The sequence below is a fragment of the Callorhinus ursinus genome, unplaced genomic scaffold (assembly GCF_003265705.2).
Source record: "Callorhinus ursinus isolate GAN/ISIS: 27379988/994484 unplaced genomic scaffold, GSC_fseal_2.0 scaffold12, whole genome shotgun sequence".
NCBI lineage: Eukaryota > Metazoa > Chordata > Mammalia > Carnivora > Otariidae > Callorhinus > Callorhinus ursinus.
In genome coordinates this window covers 44,125,409-44,147,951 of record NW_027397074.1, presented here as the reverse complement: position 1 = coordinate 44,147,951, position 22,543 = coordinate 44,125,409, and the positions used below count along the sequence as shown (strand labels likewise).

General features: G+C 42.9%; 1 protein-coding gene across 2 annotated transcripts in view; it reads right to left on the bottom strand.

Annotated features, from left to right (window-relative positions):
• Positions 1–22,543, bottom strand: part of CREB5 (cAMP responsive element binding protein 5) — a 411,522-nt gene that overhangs the window by 230,960 nt on the left and 158,019 nt on the right. The gene's annotated exons all lie outside the window — the stretch shown is intronic.

The following is a 22,543-nucleotide window of genomic DNA, read 5'->3' as shown; positions in this document are numbered from 1 at the left end:
CCAAGGAAAGGAGGTACACCATGGGACTTGAGGTAAAAGCAGAAAGAACTGTTGAACTATTTAAAACCTTATTTCAAATTAGACCACTGATTGGGCACTCATCCATTTAGATAGATAGATAGTCTCCAACACCACCCTTAAAAGTTTGAGTGAGCTTATTGCTATGGGATGGTGATACCCCCAACTTTCAAAAATTTTCAGAAAAATTTTTCCTGATCTTCCTAGCAAAGTCAAGCTCCCCTACTAGATGGTTCCATAACAACAGGCCTTTGTACTTTAGAGGGTTACAATTTTAAGGTATTTGCATAAATATTCAATTAATGCCCATCACCCCCTCACAGGACTGTGTATTCTGTGATCATGTCGATTTATTTTTCTCTCCGTTATTTTTCACAGAGCCCGGCACAGTGCCTGGCACATAATATGAAATAAATATATAGATAACATAATATACTTTTATTATTTATTTACATCTATAAAACTATATAAAATAGATATGTATAATATATAAAATATATTTTTTCATAGAAAGCATAGACATTGGATGGAGGTTTGGAGGGTGGGGTGCTCAGGAAATATTTATTGAATGATGAATTAAGAAAAAAAAAAACGCAGGACGTTCAAAGACTGGAGTAGGGTGTAAGGAGATCTTTGGCAACTCATGTTCCTGAACCGTAAGAAGTTCAGAAAATGTTGTGTCCTTATGTAGCTAGAGTGGCTTATAGACGCTGATGAGCAGAAACTTAAATTCTAGCAGAGAAAACAGAATAAGGAGGAAGACGTAATTTAAAACTCTGTACATCAAGGATTTGGTTAGCTGGGCCTCATATGTATGAAGGATCCTGTCACAGGTTGGGTTGACTGACAGCAGATGCTGAGATAGAGTCTGAGATGAAAAAAAATTTTATTAGACAGAAAATGGATTTTTACCCTTAATGTTAACCAGGGTTCTATTCTGCCTTGCTCTATTCACCAGGTACTCTTCAATAATTATTTACTTATTGTCTATGGAGCTCCAGGTACACGACGTGCCCCATCTAGCTGGGTAAGTGACATGTTAAACGCCACACAGGCATGCTACGGAGAGAGGGCAGAGTTGGCCTGGGGAAGTCAGGAGAACTTGAAAACTTTTCTAGAAAGTTCATTGTAACTGGACCAATAACCTGAGGAATGTTTTGGAGACTAGGCAGTCTATGTTTATCCAGGCCTTAAAGAGAGTTAAGTGGGCTGTAATCCTTGTAACCAAAGTTGTACAGGGAGGTAACTAGATTTTCCCTTACCTTCGCGTCAAACAGGCATCACATTCACTGAGTGTCTGAATCCGCTTCTCCCCTCTAATAACAGAACAGGGCTATGAAAATAATTACCTAGTCTAAGATACTTTAACCATTTGACCTCATCTATGAGGTTAAGAAAAAGAAACCACTGATAAGCTTTACCTTTTTATTTATACTTTATAATTTTAGGTATTGTTCAGGGTTTCAAGTAGGCAACACTGATACCAGTTTTTACTGTATAAGGGGAAAGGCGGTAGACTTCTCATCCTCCAGAGAGGAGTGTCTGCAAGAGTCAGACAGATGAACTTGGCATTGCCTGCAGAAGAGACTGACAAACTGGCTTCCCACTGCTCGGGAGGGAACCTGCATTCAGGGGCTCAGCGGAGCCCCTTCACCCACCGGTGGTTACTCAGTTCCCTGCTGCTGGTGATAACCTCTCAGGAGTCTGCAAATAAAGTTTCTTCCTGTAGCTTTACTCCTTTCCACTTGGCAGGCTTTCTGTCGCTAATGGATCCAAAATTAATGGGTCCTTCCTCCCTTATTTCTTTGGATCTCTGACAAAGCACATTCTGGGAAATATGGCAGGTGGTTAGTTGTCACCTGTGGCACATCTCACAGGGTTGGGACCAAGCTACATCTGTCATACTCCAGGGCTCTCCCATCAAGTGCCTGGAATTACATGGAAGTAAATCCCAGGCACATTCACCATCACTTTTAGATTTTATTCACAGAAATATCTCCATCCAAAGATGGACCACACAATCACTCTTCTGTAGGTATCTTCCATGTGTGTACAAATTGCAATTCAACCAACAGGAATGGAGCAACAACTGTAAGCATAGCTGCACACGGTGGTAAGTCTGCATGTGTTACCATCGAGGTCTACCTTGATGGTGAGAGGCTAAGAGCTCAGGTTGAGGCTCATGCCATTTGCTCTCATCATCAGCAACTGGATTTGTCTCGGAGGTGTGTAACTTGCTAGAGTGGTATCTGCAGTTGTGCTGATGGTTTCTTTTTAATTTCTTTATTGTTATGTTAATCACCATACATTACATCATTAGTTTTGGATGTAGTGTTCCATGATTCATTGTTTGTGCATAACACCCAGTGCTCCACACAGAACGTGCCCTCTTTAATACCCATCACCGGGCTAACCCATCCCCCTCCCCGCCTCCCCTCTAGAACCCTCAGTTTGTTTTTCAGAGTCCATCGTCTCTCATGGTTGGTCTCCCCCTCCGACTGACTCCCCTTCATTCTTCCCCTCCTGCTATCTTCTTCTTCTTTTTTTTTTCTTAACATATATTGCATTATTTGTTTCAGAGGTACAGATGTGCTGATGTTCTTCATACTGGACTACCCAATCTGAAAACTGGCCCTACTGTTTAATTATCTATGTGACTTTGAGGCAGGAATTTAATTTCCCTGTGCCTCAGTCTCCTCAACTATAAAGTAGGGATTGTAACTATATCCCCATGTTAAGGATAAGAAAACTGAGGCACAAAGGGACTCAGCAGCTAGGTTAGGTATGTGGCGCTGAGTGCACCTGGAACAGTGCCCGGGGCATAGGACACAGTACTGTTGTCTCAGTTTCTCATTCCCGGGTCACCCTTTGTAGACACGTGGGAGGTATGGGCTGTAGCACTCAAACAGGTTTGCTGCTCCATCTCCTTCAGTAGGAGGTTAAGTGACCCATGCAGGGTTGAACTCTTGACCTCTGTAGGTTTAGCACTGTGCCCTTGCCAACCGAGCTAACTGTCTTAGACAGGGCTACTAACTACCAAGCTATCAGTTCTAAAGGATGTCAACCGTCTTTGCTCCTTCATCAAAAATCCCTTCAAGATTTAAGTACACCTTCTAAGTTAATCTGTTTCAAACATTTGCTAAGAAATAAAAGAAGTCAAAGTGCCCACTGCTTTACTCAAAGTTGAAAGTGGGGGTACTGGTCTCTTCCCCCACTGGTCCCGCATTCTATTGCACCCCCCAAGTTCTTTGCAAGAAAAAAATTATGTTGGCCACAGTTGCAATCAGCTTTAATTCATTCTTTATTGCTGCTCTGGTTTTGTGTTATTTGAGCTGGTTTAACTGTTAAAAGCGTTTCAAATGTTCACATGGTCTGCATTAGGTTACCGAATTAAAACAGGAACAGCCCACCAAATGTAGCTTTCTGAAATGCAAACCACATGAGTTTGATTTCTTTGTGGTATAACTTTAATTGGGTTCAGAGGTCCCCAAGACTTACCTGTCTATCTGCTCCGTGACGGCCTGATCTGATAAGACTAAGCTGAAGGGGCTGAGGGACACGAATGGCTCCAACTCTAGTTTCAGAACCAGCGCTGCCCACACTATTCCATACTCCATCCCATGTGTGACCATCTGAACTCAACTCAGTGGAAACTGCAGCATACTGTCTCAGGGCTTCTTCCATGTGCTGACCTAGCTAGTGTCTGTCGTGCACAGAACACGCAGGTCCCACGCACAGAGTGCTGGGAAATGGCTAATATAGTATCAGTGACATGTCAGAGTTGCCACTTTCCTCCCTTCCCTACACCCCACAATCCATTATGCCTAATATCTGTCCTTTTCAACAGAAGAGGGCTTGAGGATCAGATTTTCCCTCTTTGGGTCCCTCTTGATCATCCTTTGTGGCCAATCTTCCTTGGACCCTGTCCACCTTCTGGAAGAGGTTCCATGGCTTCTAACTTGTCCCCTTATCATTTCTGAAGGCAAAGTAGAAGCAAGAAGGGACTGTCGTTTAGTTCCTAGGAAGAGCTGAACTTCCCCCACATAGGTTTCTAAGAAATTATCACATGACTTACGCAAATCTACAAATGTTGTCTGAGTATTATAAGCAGGGTACCACACAAGCCACCATGAAAGGGGAGGCTTGGGAGGGAAGGAGAGAGAAAAATCTGTCGAACATGTGGCTGGTCTAAGGTGGAAGCAATGGAGAGGAGAAGCCAAGAAGACTCCTGAGTTTTAAGTCTGGCTGCTTGAAGGGACTGTATTAAGCTGTAGCACAAAAGAAACTGCCTTGTGACTCCAAGCTTCAAAGGAAGCCCTGGGAACCATGTAGAGGAAACATGACGTCCTCTGGCCATTGTTCTTCCCTTGACTAAAGCATGACTCTGGGGACACAGGTCAGAGACATTGTGAGGAAAATCCAGTGGTTATCCTGTCTGAAGTAAAAGTAGACTTCTCAGTTGAAGCTACACAGTACTCATTTCCATTAAAACAGTGGGGGGGGGGAATACACTATTCAGTATTTCCTCAGAAGTTCATTGATCATACAAAAGATTCTCTTTGGTAATCTGAAAAGTATCGCAGCCTTTCAAAATTAACTACACACACATATACACTTACCTCTAACTCCTCACTGAGCTGGTATTTGGGGGGCAGTAGTAATAGTTAATGTCACTGAGGCCATACTACGTGCCAGGTAATTTTCATCCATTATCTTACCGAATCATCACAACCTTGGATGACAATATCATTGCCATTTTAACAGATGAGGGAACAGAGGCACTGAGGGATTAAGTGTAACTTGCCCAAGGTCAAGGTAACTTGAGTTTGAATTTAGGTTCTATGGTGCCAAAACTCATGTCCCTTACCACCACATATACTGCCTCTCCTCTTGTTGTAGCAACAAGGGACTTAAGACGAGACAAAAGAGGTGGCTACAGAGATGGTAAAAGGAGCTAAGGTAGTCTGTCGGCAAACACTGGCCTCACGCTCCTGTTCTCTTTCTGCTCCTTCCTGACTCAAATAAACATGGCCAGGTAGAGGAAACAAGTTATGTTAATACTCACCACCTAAATGTGCTAACTTTAGATATCACAGAATATTTTTCATCTTTACGATTAGTTATTGATAATGAGAAGAGCCAAGAAAGAAAATGACATCATACATTAAAAGTGGCCATAAGTACAAATAATGCAATATATGTTAAGAAAAAAAAAAGAAGAAGAAGATAGCAGGAGGGGAAGAATGAAGGGGGGGAAATTGGAGGGGGAGACGAACCATGAGAGACGATGGACTCTGAAAAACAAACTGAGGGTTCAAGAGGGGGGGGGGGCGGGGGGATGGGGTTAGCCTGGTGATGGGTATTAAAGAGGGCACGTTCTGCGTGGAGCACTGGGTGTTATGCACAAACAATGAATCATGGAACACTACATCAAAAGCTAATGATGTAATGTATGGTGATTAACATAACAATAAAAATTTTTTTTTAAAAAGTGATGGACACCTACTTAAAACCAAAGCGAAACAAAGATCAAACACTGATCTGAAAGTCAGTAAATAAAGTCAGTAAATCTGTCACTAAAAAAAAAAAAAAAAAAAAAAAGTGGCCATAAGTATAGTTGGGATTTGTGCATTCACTCTTTGTAAATTTCAACAACAAAAAAGGAACCATAAACATATAATGAGCCTTTTAGTGATACAGACGCTGAAGTGGTTAAGGGTGAAGTGTCTGCAAGCTACTCTGAAATGCTTCAAAAGATAAGATGGACTGATGTATGAATGGAGGAAAGGCAAATGTATAAATATTGACAAAGCACGTACAGTGAAGTGGAATAGCAGAATCTAGGTGGTGATTCTTTAAGCTTCTTATATTTGAAAACGTTCACAACAGAATGTCAGGGGGTAAGGTACCACAGAGTGAGGCTCATATTTCTGGGCTGCTGGTTTCCCGACGCCACACTTAAGTTTTAGAAAGTGGGCAGGCAGGGGAGAAGTGAGAAACTACCTCCGGGGTCAGAAAGCCAGCACGAGCCAATAATTACATGCCCCTTCCAGGGAAAACAGCAGCTTGGAGAACAACTCCTAGACTACCTTGAGCCCAGATCCACAATCTTGAGAAAGACTCTCAGGCCAGGAGGAAACAAACTACATAGCAGAGGCAAGGGGAGGATGCAGGATTTCAACATCACTGCACATTGTGGCATAGGCAGAACTGGAAATGAGAGCTGGAACTGTAAATGGGCCTTTTTGGTTCTGCAACCTAGACTTGGAAGGCTCGTGTATCCTCAGAAAAAACAGGTCCTTGATCAACGTCTGCCAAATGAAAAAAATGACTGACTGAATGAAAATACTTTGCTGAATGGTAGTAAAGAAGATGAAAACACTTATTTATTTAGAGAGAGAGAGAGAGAGCACACATGTGCAAGTGGGGACGGGTCGGGGGGAGGGCAGGGAGCAGAGGGAGAAGGAGAGGGAGAATCTTAGGCAGGCTCCATGCTCAGCGCAGAGCCCGATGTGGGGCTTGATCCCACAACACTGAGATCATGACCTGAGCCAAAACCAAGAGTCCGGCGCTTAACCGAACAAACCACCCAGGCACCCCAAAGATAAAAACACTTATGCAGCTCATTATCTTTCCTATTGCTCTCTTACTGTTTATTTTTTTCAAGATTTTTATTTATTTATTTATTTGACACAGAGAGAGCACAAGCAGAGGGAGCAGCAGAGGGAGAGGGAGAGAAGCAGGCTCCCCGCTGAGCAGAGAGCCTGTTGTGGGGCTCAACCCTAGGACCCTAAGATCACGACCTGAGCCGAAGGCAGACGCTTAACCAACTGAGCCACCCAGGCGCCCTTTTCTTACTGTTTAAATGAGGGAACTCTGCATATACATGATGTCTCTTTTCAACCCTTCTCTACCCACATGTATAAGCACACTTTCACTCATACAGTCCTGCATATTATGTAAAGTGCTATGTGTTGTATGAGATATAAAAATGAATACACACCATGATCTTTGTTTTAAGGACTTAAAGCCTAGAGAAACAGACGAACACCAGGTAGCTATAATACAAGCTCTGATACAGTTAAGTGCCATGGACAACAGAGATCCTATCTAGTTTTGTTAAGGTCTGACTTTACAATATGGGTCCTACATACTATATTCAAGTCACCAGAAACAATACTGTTCTAGAGGTAATGGCCCCATCCTAGGGAAGGTATGATCTAGGACATCAGAGGCCAAAAGTTGAACTCTGTACTGCAAATCAGAGCCCTCTGGAGAGCCTAAGGCAGTTTCTCTATTTTTATCAGAAGGGTGGAATTATCCTTTTGTGTCAAGAATTTGGGATTTCACAGAGGGGTGAGGAGGCCTGCCCTAAATAGCCCTGGAGTTCTGATCTGGATTGAAGGGGCCCTGTAGCATCCTTAGGTGTACTAACTAATGAAACCAGATATGTGCTGGTGAAACCAGGTGACGGAAAACCAGTCGGGGAGCTGGATGGGGAAAAGACGAACTCAGTGCCTGTGAAGAAATTTTAGGTATTGAAAAGGAGGTAATGTTTTCCACCAAAGGGTATCCAGTTGGAGACTGGTCTGAGCTGGCTCTTGTTTTATAACCTCTCGACACATGTGTGTAGTCAAGGCTGAATTTAAAACCTATACCGTGAACCTTAGGAAAATAAACCACATTAAACAAGCACAAATTGAAAATATTACACAAGAGATTTCACAGGAAATTGGTCCAAATTTAGCCTCGCTCTTTATGTATTTAAGCCTCTTATTCGTCACTTAGAACTTTATATCAGGATTTTAATATGAGTCTGCCCTCCTCTCCCACCCCCCTCCCGATCCACCTCCACAATGGCCTGCTTAGTTTTACAAAACTGATTTTTTTTTAACTCCTCAAGAATCCTGCTACCTTTGGCCTGCTCTTTCAGTGCTCATTAACACATGGTCCAAAACAGTATGCCGATGATGCACAGCACCCACAGTTAGGCGAGGCTGAGCATATACCTAAACAATCCACTACGGGACCAAGGCAAGCTTCATCGCTCCCCTCAAAACTTGTGACTCGTGCAAGAAGCGCTCTGTGCAGACAAGATTCAGACACGAATTTTACTTAGAAGATGGCTGCAATCATGACAAAGGTCATCAGCAGCAAACCGTCTCGTTCAGTCTAAGAATTCTCTCACACTGCTTTCCTTTCTTCCACAGATTTTCGTGTTTTGAAATTTGTTGTATTTTCTTCAAATCTCCTCAAATCCCTTTTTTGGGAATAAAGCCCAATATAGATAAATAGCTGAATATTTAGAAACCTATGAATTTAACAGTCCACCTTTTACAATAACATTTGAGGTGATCCTGTTATCGGGGTTGATGATGCGCCAAGAGGCTCACTGCTGGAAGCAATGGCTGGACCACTCTGTCCACACCAGCTCTGGTCTTTTCCTATCAGGAATGCCCTGTGGGGATGCTGCCAGGCACTCTAGATGGAAGCCCTTGTGAGCCAGGCAGTTGCCCGGTGGGAAAAGTGATGCCAAACCAGAAGGCAGTTTTGTGGGCTGGACAAACATGCCCAGAGGCCACGCTGGGGTGTCCCATGCTTTCCCACTCGTTGCTACCAGCCAGAACGTGATTCTCACTGAAGTTTGCTTACAAGCCACTTTTTAGAGCCTTAGGAAATTAAAATTTATTTTGTATCTGGGTTGGATTTTTTTAAAGCATTTCCAAGTCTGAGATTCATGATGACTCCCTACTTCTCTTTATCATGCCAAAGGAAAACACTTGCTGGTGAACGCGATTCAGTTACCCTGACCCTGTTTCTTCACCCTTACTCTTCTCAACTTATGAAACTGAGAAAGCTACGAAAGGACAGAATAAGCCCCGTGAAGGGTTCAACGTCAGATCTCAGCTGGGGAGAAGTGGGGGTTGTCAGAGGGCTGGCAGGGACAATTACCCTGTTGCTTTTACTGGGCTGAACTACAGAAAGTTTCTTTGCGGTTATTATTCTTCCACGAAAATTGTAAGAACACCCTGGATCCCTCCCAGAGTTCTGAGCTGCTCTGGGGAACTCTGTGTCTTCCCCTTCTCTGCCTGCCCTAGCCGCCACCATGCTCACCTATGGGGCTTTCATCGGGACTCGGCACTCCGGCACACATGTGTTTGGCAAATGCCCAACCGGAGTTCTAACCAATAAGGATGGAGACTGCAAACAGCATGAGTTTTGGGAGGTGTCACTTCACATCAACTCAGTGGTTTGGCCGGGGGCATTGCTTCAGTTTTCTGGTTTATTAAAAACACTAAAGAAATCAAGGTGGCATCGTGATTTGGGATGAGACCATTAGGAAAATAGAACCCAGAATCACTCTGGATCCAAAAACACAAAGTTCCCAGGAGGTGAGAATTCCAATAAAAAGCTACTAAGGGCGGGGTGGGGGGTGGGCAAGAAGAGCGTTTTGTATCTATTATACTGAGGGGTGAACAGACTTCTCTGATAGAAAACATGGAATTTTCTAACATTCAAAGTTAGGGTTAGTCTAGTCCCACGTTTACAGGTGTCTGCAGCCCGCAGACCCCTACTCCATGTCAGCCTCACACAGGTATGTGTCTACTTGCTTTTAACACCCTCCCACTCGGGCTCTCGCTCTGGGTGGTCATCTCATACCCCTGCACCCCCCATCACAATTCCGGCGGTGGGCTTTATTGGATTTCTTGGAGCATTAGGTTTCTCGGAGCATATAAACTCCAGGATTTTTCCTTTAAATCACTCAGAGCTAGAGAAGGAAGCAGAAGGATGCTTCAAAAAGAATTAAGAAAAGTGAATGGATCAAAAGAACAGTGCTGCCACATAAGCTACTTCCTTTTTCAAAAAACATGTATTGGAGAACAGCAGCTAAAACCCTGATCAGTCATGAAAATGAGCACCAGCCTGCTGGCTGAGGGGCTAAAAGGAATTAGTCTGAAGACACACACACACACACACACACACACACACACACACACACACACACAAAACCCATCACCCTGGGCTGTCCTTCCTCTGACCAGTTGCTGGTACCCTAGCCGTCAATGTTCAGAGAATGTCATCAGCTGCGAAAAACTTCTGCAAGGCTGAGTTTAGAAGCCCTCAAACCTACGTGCAATGCTGATCTCTCATTCATTGCAAATGATGGGGGTAGACAGCTTAATCGACAAAAAGTACATCCTTCAGAATCCAGCAGAGACCACTGAGGAGAGTAAGCAAGGCTAAAGAAAATCCCCACTCTCCTCCATTTACCTCAAAGTGGATTTTTATGGCTGTGTAGGTTTGCAGCCCAGGTAACATGTATCTCTAATGACATCTTTCATCAGAAGATATTAATGCTGGATCTGTCTGATTTAGAGCAGGCTTCTTCATTCCCTTCCCACATAAATGGAGAATTGGGGGTTATCCCACCAAACAGGTCCCAACTCCAAGAGAGCAGTTCTCCAGAGTAGTAGTATTTTTATTCTTAGTTAGCATTTTTTTTCTTTTAATGTTTGTATCTGCACATCTGGTACAGCTGAATAAAAGGAAAATAAAGTGATAGATTTTTTTTTTATTTTTTTTACCACAATTCTGTTGGCAAAGCAAATAGATCCACAATTCCATGAAGACACGTGTATGGGTTTCCCAGGACTGTTGTAACAAATTGCCACAGACTGGGTGGTTTAAAAACAATAGAAATTTGTTCCCTCAGAGTTCTGGAGGGTTTTCGTCTGAAACTGAGGTGTCAGCAGGGTTGGTTCCTTCTAGAGGCTCAGAGGGAGAAATCTATTCCATGGCTCTCACCTAGCTTCCGGATGTTGTTGGCAAACCTTGTCTCTCCCTGGCTTGCAACTGCATCACTCCCATCTCTGCCTCTGCTGTCACACGGCCCTTTCCCTGTGTCTTCACAGGACCCTCTCCTAAGGACACCAATCACTGGGTCTAAGGCCTACCCTAATCCAGTATGACCTCATCTTAACTTGATGACATCTGCAAAGATCCTATTTTCCAAAAAAGATCACATTCAGAGGTACCGGGGGGTTAAGACTTCAACAGATCTTTTGGGGGACACGTATGGATAGAAATCACTGAATCTTGCCTAGGACACAGGACCTGTGGAGCCTGTGAAGGGGGAAGAAATCAGGGATTGTCCTTCTAGGGATGCCAAGAGGCAGAGTTCAGGCCAGACTGTGGGAAAGGTGAGGTTGTGAAGAGAGAAAACAAATAATGGTGAAATCCTGGAGAGCTCAACTGCAGTGGTGCAAGAGTGAAGGTCTACAAATGGAAGACGGAGGGTGAGGCCCAGGTGTCTGAGGCCCTCCGTCCATGACGCTGCCTCTCCAGGCCGCTGGGCCTTGGCGTCTCAGACCTTGGGATCCCACATGTTAATGTATCCTGCTGGAACAGTGAATTGAAACAATACGACTTCCTTTGTTGTTGTTGTTCTACCTTTTCCTGAGAGATTAAAATGTACAAATTCCCATGAAGGCTTTATGTTTTCCTTTTGACAATTTTCTTCCTTCCCGTTAACTGGTTGCTGAAAGTTCTTTCATGTTTTCCTTTTCCCCCATCACTCTGGAAACCACGGCTGGTTTTCCCAATCCCATTTCTTTTCCATGATGGTGATGATATCACTTCTTCTCTAGGAAGCTGGTCTTCAATTTGGTACCTATGTAAACAGGCCCCCAAATCCACTCTTTTTTCTTATAGTACATAAAGAGAAAAGGATCTCCTAATTCTGTACTGTTCAAACTTTTTTTTCTGCAGGAGTCTTTATTCAAAGAAATGATTAGGTAGAAATTTGACTAGGTGAAAAAATGTGGAGCTGCTCTGGGTAAAGGGGTACCTGGGAGATGGGCTGCCTGCCTACCTGGCCTCAATCTCCACCTCCCTAACCTTTGGCAGCCCGGAGCAGGTTCTGCAGGGCCCAGCGTAGTGGATTCTAGTTGCTTCTATTCTAATAACTCATCTTCGTAACATGCATGTAGACATCACATTATAACGTACTGGGGTCTACTGCTCATCTTTTAGAGTAGGCAGTCAGTTTTTTCTTCTTTTTTAAGGAAAAATCTCTGTGCAGCTGAGAAAACAACTATTTCCCCGGTGTCATCATATGCCAGACTGTGATGTCACCTCTTCTCCCTTGGGGTCAGCCCTCTAATATGACTGTCATTTCTGACAGTGCCTAGTTCTGTTTGGAAGCTTCCTGAAAACTCACCACATGCCCCATTCTGGAACAATTAACAAAACTTGCAAACTCTTTTCATTGCTCAACTATAGAAAAGGACCTAAAATTAAGTCAATGAATGGAGAGACAGCGTTCAATAGAAGAAACATCGGACCCATCACTATAAAAACCAATTAAAAAACGAGACTTTAGAAAACTCCCATCTTTCTAGAGAAACCCATTATTAAAACACGAGGGATCAAATGCTTTCCACAGAAATACCCTTAAAATAAGCACTTCCTATGGTAAGAGTTGGTACAACAGGATCTTTGAATAAAAAAGGTAACAATGGGACTTTATTAAGGACTGATAGAAACAATATACTCCACACAGCTTTGTAAAGACATGGTTCCTTCAGTGGTTCCACTGAAAATGAACAAATACCCCCTTTTTTAAACTCCATGCCAATGAAGACCATTTCCCTGCTCTTTCTCTCCCCTAAATCCCTAAAACAAATGACAAATGAAAAAGCAGCAACTCTTCCCTAGCAGGACACCTTACCTGAAGACAAGCTTTACTACTATGAAAAAAGTGCTGGATTTCTTTTTTTTTACAGTACTATTTTGCCATCTCTTATGAAAACCCAGACAGGAATGCTCCCTTGTAAAATTTTCCCTCTAAATAGTTTTCCTACATACAATGTCCAGGATCACAAATCTCTGGAAACCACCACAGTGAAACTTACTTGCTTCTCATTCACACAGGGGCGTTCACCCAAGGAACCCATTTAATGATGTGTTATAATTGAAGTCACTTTTCAATGCTGAGGACAGGGGAGGGGGTTCCTGTTCCTCACCCCATTGGGCCACAACATCTGGGAGAAGGTGTGTACCCAGGTGCTTCCATTCCTGACCTACCGAGGGGTACTTATTACACAGACACGGCATCTCCCACATGCCCAGCAAGGTCGCCTTGTCTTTCCTGACACTGCCTGGGAATCTTGGTTGACTTTGGGATGGAGGGCAGACTGTTTGGGTGTCTGGAGAAACAAAGCTGACATTCAGTCAGTTGTGTCAGGTCTGACGTGTCAAATGGAAGCTGCTAGGGATTTTTTTTTCTTCTTCTGAATCAGCAGTTTTTAGGAGGCTCTTGAGGGGTCTGAATCAGCAGGTTTTGCTACAAACAGCCACTATACGAAGAAGAGGTTAAGGGGAAGGGACAGACACCCCACACTTGAGGGCGGGTGCTGTTCTCTCTAAGTGCCCACAGGCCTGTGACTGGTACAGACGTTGGCGAGAAACCAATGGAGTCTTATGGGAAAAATAATGTCTGGAAGAACATCTTGTCGTGCTCTTCTTACTTTAATGACCTGGTAAGCCTTTTGCCTGGCACAGATTCTGTTGGGAGCACTCCACTCGTTCAAAATACCTGGCCACATTCTACCTGAGATCCCTAAGGAGGGTGTGCAGGATGCCCACGGCACAGGTGATTCAGGAGGATACGGCAAAGGAAAAAGGAAACCACACAGAATCTGGAATCTGGAGAGTCTGTGTGCAAAGAGTGGAAACAAACCAGGAAAAAACGATGTTACGGTTGTGAAGATTCTGCCTCTGAAATAAGCTTGCTGCTTTTCCACTGGGTGTTCCTCCTGTTCTTCCTCATTTTCCTCTCATACCATTTCTGACCCAGCCTCTAAATGAAGACTCAACTTATTATTTATTTTTCTATTTTTAATTAAAGGAACACAGCAGTGTGAAGGGAACTCTCATCCCCAGACTTGAGAAAAACCAAGAATTCCTCATCCAAAATAAAAGCTTTCTGAGTGCTGGTGCTTATTGCTGCTGGGTTTGTATCTGATGAACTCTTCATTCAATCTGAGGCTCAATGTGTGCGAAACCCAATGAAGTGAACCAAGAGAAGGACGTCGTCCAAACATGTTGAAGCACTTGTGGGTGATTGCTTGGTCCTTTGTGTGCCACAGCTCCTGTGAAAAGCCTCTGTCTCAGGCAGGCTCCAAACTGCCAACTCAATGAAGCAAATAATAATTATTCCTAATGGCAGTAATAATTATGGAACGGGGTGGACCCAATATAAGGTTGGTTGTCTGTGGCTTCGGTGGGGCAGCCAAAGTTTCACACACTCTTTTTATAAAAATCTCTCTCTCTCTCTCTTCTCTCTCTCTCTCTCCTCTCTCTCTCTCCCCCTCCCTCCCTCTGTCTCTCTGTCTCTCTTTCTCTTTCTTTCCCACACACAAACACAGACACACACATATTTGCCAAAAGAGATCTGGACAAACTCACTCCTCTAGTTTCCTGCAAAGCGCTTGACTCCAGAATTAAATTAAATAAAGAGCAGCTATCCACACAATGAGGGTGGATTCGGACGTGCCTAGTAATTGACACCTCTCTTTCTCTGTCTCTCTCTCTCATTTTTCTTTTAGTTAAAAGTTTTAAACTTTCTCCAATTCCAGACTTTTAGCCGGAGCCATGGTCAAATGGCAGACGTGAATAATGTGATGTATCCTCCTTTCTTTCTAGGGGAGATGGGGAGAAAAGAGGGAGGGAAGGAGGGGCCGAGAAAGGAGAGAAAGTCGGAGTTCTAGATGGGGGCCCTCCCACCCCCACTCTACTGTGACTATAAATTGGAATCTCCGGGTAAATCAAAGCCTTCTTGGTGAAGCCCCAAACCCATGGTTAGTATCACAGACAATTTTCTAGGAAATATTCACCCTCCTCCTCACAGGGAGGGAATCACCACCTGAGTTGATTCTCCCTCCCCTGCTCTCAGATTTGGCTGTCACCACCCTCCAGGGACATCAGCATTAGCACCTAAGTATCTCATCCCACATGCCAATGATGTCAAAGTGTCAGAGAAATAAAAAGTGGCTCCTTCTGAAAACATAATCCATCAGCCAAATGGTCATTTTCTAGATAATGAGGAAATTGTTTCAATTTTCTGAAAATTAGGTAAAGGGGCTAATATGAATCTATGTGAGGTTTTGTTTTGTTTTGTTTTGTTTTGTCTTAATCTTATACTTGTCAGTCACTGGGGCTATTCTTTAAAAGTGGTTCCAAGGTGCTGGTATAAGTTTATTGTCATGTAAGGGCGAGATGATAGGGACATTCAGGGCATCAAGAAAAACCATGCTATGTAGAATATACAGAATACACCCAGAAAAATTCTTCAAGGGTTTTGAATAAGATAATATACATGTCAAATGCCTAAATTATGTTCCAGTAAAGCAAAATATTATGAAGTAGATGTACACACACACACACTCTCTCTCTTTTCATTTGGATATAACTGGATGTTAGAACTCCCCCCTCTCCTTTAATAGTGTACAGTTTAGTTGGGATTATTTTTATTTTTTTAAAGATTTTATCTTTAAGTAATCTCTACATCCAATGTGGGGCTCGAACTCATAACCCAGAGATCAAGAGTCGCATGCTCCCCCCAACTGAGCCAGCCAGGTGCCCCTATTCTTAAATTCATTCTTCCAATGTTTTTGAGAGGCTGTAATTTGGAATATGCATTTATAAAGCTGCATTTTTGTTTAGTTTTGTCATTAAAAATATACCTTGGCTCAGCATAGGGTTATAGAAAGACGTTAGAGGTAGACTTTGGTTTCACTGAATTTACAGGTTCATCAACATGGCTCCATTCAAACTATCCAAACAATACTGAAGTAGAAGCAGCCTCTACTTCTCTTTAATCTAACAACTTACACTTTATCTCTTCAGATATTCAGTTTAAGCAAGATGTTGGGAAAAGTGAGAGGAAACGTCATGCTACACAGTGATCCCTGAGAGTCTGCTAAATGCTTGCCCCCCCCCGTACAGATTCTGAGAACATCAAATTGTTTAACAAATGTTCATTGGCTTGATGACTTGGTGATGGGTGTCTCTTGTTGCACTTCTCATTATGATTATTGTGTCAAAAATGTTTCTGGGTTTTCTGGACTGAAAATAATAGATCTGAGGTCAGCTGTGAAGTGCTGTGCATTTGGTTTGTGAATTACCATATCTGAACCAATATACGATGGGTCTATGATTATTGGGGAAGTCATTTCTGGCATTTCAAAGATGTTTGGGGGCCATCTGTTCTTGGCAAAGTTCTGCAACCCTGCAAAAGCAACCCAAGCACATGCCGGCGTGTCTCTACCCCACACTCACAAGAGTCCTATCATTTTACAGACTTTACCGGCCTATTCACCAGCCCAAGTGCACTTCGCCAAAGGGGGTGAAACTATAAAACTCCAAACTCTTTTAAACGTGTCTGGTACCATTAAGAATGTTTATTACTCTACAGGAATTTCACGTTAGTATTTACCAAAAGAACAACATACAAGGCAAATAGATTACTAGATTGCCTACTAAATTTGAACATATCTATTTTATGGAATTTCTTCTTCCACAATCCGTATCAGCCAAGCAGTGTTGTAGTACAGTGTTAGTCATGATAAAGAAACAAACTTGTTCCTAAGAGCTAGAAGAGGGCACTTACTAGACAATCTAGTTTCTTTCTTTCTTTATATAAGATGGAAAAGTAGGGCCCAGAGAGGTCATGGGGTCTTTTCAAAGAACTTGTGACTGGTAGAGTCAGAACCACCAGCCATGGCTTTCAGTCTCTAGCAATGGCTTTGCCCTGTGCCTCATTGAAATAGAATTCCGTCTAGATGTAACTGAAACTTAATATCAAGGATTCCCTTTATACCCAAAATCCAAGACCAAATTAGATGTTTGTCTATGTGTTATTCTCATCCCACCAAAGGCAAAATGTCCACAGAATTTATGTAATCTTTAACTCAATCCTCATTAGAAAAGATATAAAAAATGATGGTAGAGAAAATCCATTTGATCTAATATTATTGAAAAATATATGTGAGAGAACCTATTGAATCAGTTATCTTTTGAATCCCAAGATGTCCAATTACATAAATACACGGTATATGAAATGGGCACCATGGGCTATCTGTAAGTTCCTAGAACAGTCCTCTCTTAACTCGGAAAATACTTGTCAATCAGTTCAGATGAGAATTATTACAATACTTGAGAATATGAAAGCTACAAGTGATCAGAAATGTCCACTGAGACACTGCCATATTACTTGGACATGCTCAGTCTTCAAAAGAGCAAAGTGTCCTCCCCAGTTATAGAGGATCAGACCTGCTTTATCAGATTCATTTCTCCTAGGACGCTTACCTTGCAGAGCACTGCAAAGACTAATCATTTCTCCATGTTAATACCCCTTTTGGCATTCACCAAGGAATGACTACACTTAGTAGGGACTCTCTTTGAACACCACCCCAGGAGCCATGTAAACCGACAGTGGTGAGCCAGGTAGGCATCCATGTTTCTGGTCCTGAAAACAGGAAACACTGAGCCAACCCCCATTAGAAACTATGACAAGTACAGAGAGGTACAGTTAATTACTGCCTTTTGTATTATGGGAAACATATATCCTCAACCCCCACTGTCTAGTTATTTGGTGCCTTATCCAAGGTTTACCTCTAGGAAGACACTAAATATCGATATGAGCTAAAGCCCTATGTTTCAAGTCTTCCACAAAGTAACCCCCAAGATGATAATAACGTAAGAAAAGAAGATAGTGAATTGCATTTTCCCACAGAGCTGCTTCTGGCAAGATCATTGTCTAGGTTTCTTGCATTGGACTTGTTTTATATCTTTCACTATCATGCTGTTGTTTAGGTGTTTTTCTTGTTAGATCTCCAACAATAAGATACTTTTAGCAAAGTGACAATAAAAGAACAATTTATTGATAAGATTAGTGCAAAGGAGGAAACTACACATAGCCATGCATGTAGCACTATGCCCCCAAAGAACTTGCCTTGCCAAGTAATTTTCAAAATTGAACATGTTATGAAAATTCCAACTTTTTTTAGTGCTGAATAGGACTTCGAGGATTTTCTAGTGATACCTCCCCATTTTACAGGTGAAGAAACCAAACATTGGGGAAGCCAAGTTCATTTAGCCCTGTGGAACAGTGCAGTGTAGGTGGCCTGGCTTCTAGTTCTGGCTCTTGCTATTCATTATTAGTATGACTTGGGGCAAGTCACATAATTTCTGAACCTCACTTTACTCAAATGTAAAATGGGTAATATCATGCCCATGGAACAGAATTATAAAATTATTGTTATTCACCCAGGAGTTGAGCCTGGAAATCAGATTTCTCTGGCTACATATGCTGGGACCCCTCTGTTTGACTGCACTGGCTTCCTCCTCCCAAGTATTCCCAAGCCCGATTCTGTTCTCATCCACAGTGGGACGTGAACACCTCCATGAACACATAACCTAGAGCTCTTACCAAACTCAGCTCCTGGAAGAAAACAAACCAAAAGAAAAAATACATTTGAGACAGAAAAGTAGCACTGCATGAGGAGTTTGCCACTGGGAATGACTTGCAATCAGCTGGTTAACCTTTTCATATATAGATGAAGGAACTGAGTGAGGCCCAAGGAAGTGGAGCACTTGGCCAAGGCTGAAAACCTTTTAAATGGCAGAGCCTGGACTATCCCAAACCTGTGACCTCTGACCTCATGGCCAATACTTTTCCAAGACTCTCCTCTGATCTAACATAGTTTAGCTCTGAGCAAGCTCTTGCTCTCCAGGCATATCTTTCCAATATGCTGCAAAAAAGAACAATTGTCTAGATTTGCGATGGACACAAACCGAATGATCCTGGGTTATTTGCTCTAGAAGCAGACGCTCATCAGTGCCTATCTGTTTCTAAAAATGGGATAGGGGGAGATACACATGGAGAGACTTAGATGGAAGCTTCTGGAACTTTGTGAGCAGGGCTTCTGTTTGTAAGATCCAGAAATGAAATCCTCCTCCAAGAGGAGGAGGTCACAGGCAAAGTCACCTATCCGCAGCAGGAATCAGAATAAGTCTGGAAGTCAGACTTCATCTGGGCAAGGACTAGGGGTCTTCCTTCAGACCAAGAAGCCAAATGTGGAGCAACCAAATGGTTGAAAAAAGAGCAGTCACTCTCTGTGGTGACTTTGGTTTTCTTACAAATGAGGGTATTTGGCCAGTTGGTTTCTCCTAGGAGAAACCAACTCTGTGCCTCCATGTGCTCAAGACAGTCCCTGATCTCCCTTCTTTGGGGGCCAGGGACCTCCTGTATCTTTCTCCTGGAGGACTGAAGCAGCTGCTGGCAACTCAAGGTGTCTCCCTCTGCCCTTGACCACCCTGCAGGTGTGTGCAAGCAAAGAAGCTCTTCACACTGGAAGAGCACTTCACACAGACTGAGCATTAGCCAACTCCTGTGCGTAGATGATTCTCCCAACTGGTCAAATAAGCTCATGTGTCTTCCACAGCACTGGGATAGCTATGCACAGGAGTAGAGGGAAAGCATGTGCTTTGGAGTCGAACAGACCTACACTCAAAACTCTGCTCATCTCACTGGCTGAATGATGCTGGACAAGTTACTTCTCTTCTTTGAGCAATAAAACTGGAGAAAATAGTATCTGCCTCTCTGGGCTCTTGGACAATGATGGGAAACAAAATGTAATGCTAGATCAGTGCCTGACACATAGTAGATGTTGGATAAATGTCAGCTTCCTTGCCTTCATTATCAGCCTGATAACCAAGGCCTTTTCTAACAAAAAGTTTGAGCCATTGAGAAGTGACCTCCAAGTTTCTCTCCCAACTACACTAGCTGTTTATGGACTGAATGCTTGTGTACTCCCCAAATTCATATGTTGAAGCTCTAACCCCCCATGTGATGGTATTAGGAGGTGGGGCCTTGGGAATTAATTGGGTTTAGATGAGGTCATGAGGGTAGAGTCCCCATAATGGAATTAGTGTCCTTTAAGAGTAAGAAATACCAGAATTTGCTAACTCTCTCACCTCCTCCCCACTCCCACCAAGCACAAAGAAGAGGTCAGGCGAGCACACAGCAAGATGGCAGTTGTCTGCAAGACCGGGAAAGGGTCCTCACCAAGAACCACATCTACTGACCAAGGTCCTTGACCTTATACTTTCAAGCCTCCAGAACTGCGAGAAATAAATGTCTGTTGTTTAAGCCACCGGGTGTGTGGTATTTTGCTTTATCCCTCTAAAGTGACTGGGGTACCAGCCTTGCTGTGTTCCAGGTGAGGACCTGTAGCACCAAGACACACAAAGCTTGCCTGAGGAATCCGAGGCAAGAGCCAGATTCAGAGACAAGAGCAAGGGTATTTTTCTGCTTCTTGGAATACGCAGCCATGTGCTCTGGTGTTCTGGCTCTGCCCCCTTGATCTGGCCACAATACCATGTGGTATTACAACTTCTGAATGTTAAGAAACCTTATATTTCCTCAAGTATCAGTACTTAATTTTTCGTTCCACACATAAAGCTCTGTGAGTGGAAGGCTGCTGGCTCCCTTGTCAGAGGTAATTTCTCAAGGCTCTGCATGGGATTTAACGGGAGCCATATGGTTAAATCCGTCAACCCTCCCAGAAAGCATCCCCCTGAAGGGCCCTCGTAAATGTTCTCAGGGCTGTGAAAGATCCAGCAACTTTCTAACAATAAAGCAATGTTCATAGCCATGATACTCAGCAAAACACAAAGCAGGAAGTAATGGCTTCTCTTCTGAATTCCTCAAGGGAGTCTTCAAGCTATCCTGGCAAAGGGCTGTGGGCCAGTGTCAACCTGGGATCTGCTGGTCTGCTGCCTCCAGCAGAAAGAAGGCTGGCCTGGATGTCATTGGCATCAGCCTGTGGTGGGCAGTGACAGTCTTAATCATGCTCAGCTCAAGAAAACTCTTAATAGTGATTTTACACACCTACACATTTACAGAGCAAGCACATTCCTAAGCTGTCCTATTGAAGTCTTCTTTAAATGTTGCTTTTCTGTGACAGTGTCATTTATGGACCTCTCATTCCGCCCCCCCCACACACCCCGAGCAACAGTGACACAAAAATCCTCAAATCAATTACCATTCCCATCTCAATGGACACCTCAAACAGCAACACCAACTCCTACAACAAAGCCATATGACTCTGGTAGAAAAGGTAGCAGCACTGCTTTTGACAACAACACATCTGAGATGTAACAAGCGTTTATTATTATTACTATTATTATTATTTTCCTTGGTCATGTCCCCTGAGCTACACCTGATATTCTGTATGATACACAGTGTCAAGAATTGCAAAGAGAAAAGAGAGAAAGAAGTGCAGAAAGGGCACAGTTTATGATGGCTTCTCTTTATTTTACATAAAACAAGATTTGCTTCTATGGCATTTTATATAAATTTCTGGCTAAGTATTAGGTGTATACTGCCTGGCTACAACCCCATGCAAATAGGGTTTATGACATCACATGGGCATGGACATGTATGTGCCAGGAATATAAGTGATGTAAAATCAGGGAGGAATTTCATACATACATGGCTTCATAGATGCATGCCAGTGACCATATTTTCAAGTTTCCTGATATTTTAACTAGAATATTCCACGATGAGCCAGATATCTTCTGTCCAAATATGAGCCTTGGCAGGAACACTTGTATATTTTGATGTTAGGCATAGAACATTTCTGTATTGTAAACTATTATGATCAAATAATTTTCACCAATCACCTCGCAAGCTTGCTTATTTGCCCAAATCCCTACAGAGAATTGAATTTGTAGAACATTTTGAATACAAAAAGAATACAGGAAGAAAATGTGTGGAATACAGTGGCAGTGCCTCCCACAACCTATCAGAATTCTGTACTCATGTCCCTCCTCCCAGATCTCCACATTACATATTATCTTCATTGCTCTCCTGAAGAATTACTGAGCATGAATTACCTGCTCACACTTACTCCATAAAGAGAAATAGACTTCTTTAGGAAGGCTGGGATCTATTAAGATTATAGCCACCTCCTCAACTGCTCATTGGCTCCTACAAAAACATCGCATGTGAAGAGAGACAGAGAGAGACAAAGAGAGAGTAAGAGACAGAGAAAGGGATGTACGTGACCGCTTACATGCTCATCTACCATTTTTCCCAGGTTCTGCTGACTTAATCCTGAATTAATGAGCCTGTTACATGATATCTAATAAAAATGACTGCAACAGAGATACTGCTTGGAATCTGCCACATATTTGGTCCAAGGCTGAATCGATTTCATCTATATTTAACACATGCTTGTTTTCTGTCTCACTTGTCTCCCCCACAGCCCATGGCTCAACTCTTTTTTTTTTTTTCCATCTGGAAAACTTATCTCCTAAAATGCTACCATCAATCAGCCAAAGACACTCTTCCCGACAGAGCGTCTGCCAGTCTGACTAAGCACAAGTAGTCTCTAGTTTGGGGATGCCTCCCACACTCTCTAGCGCCGTGTGTTTTTCTAGCCTGCCTAACCACACG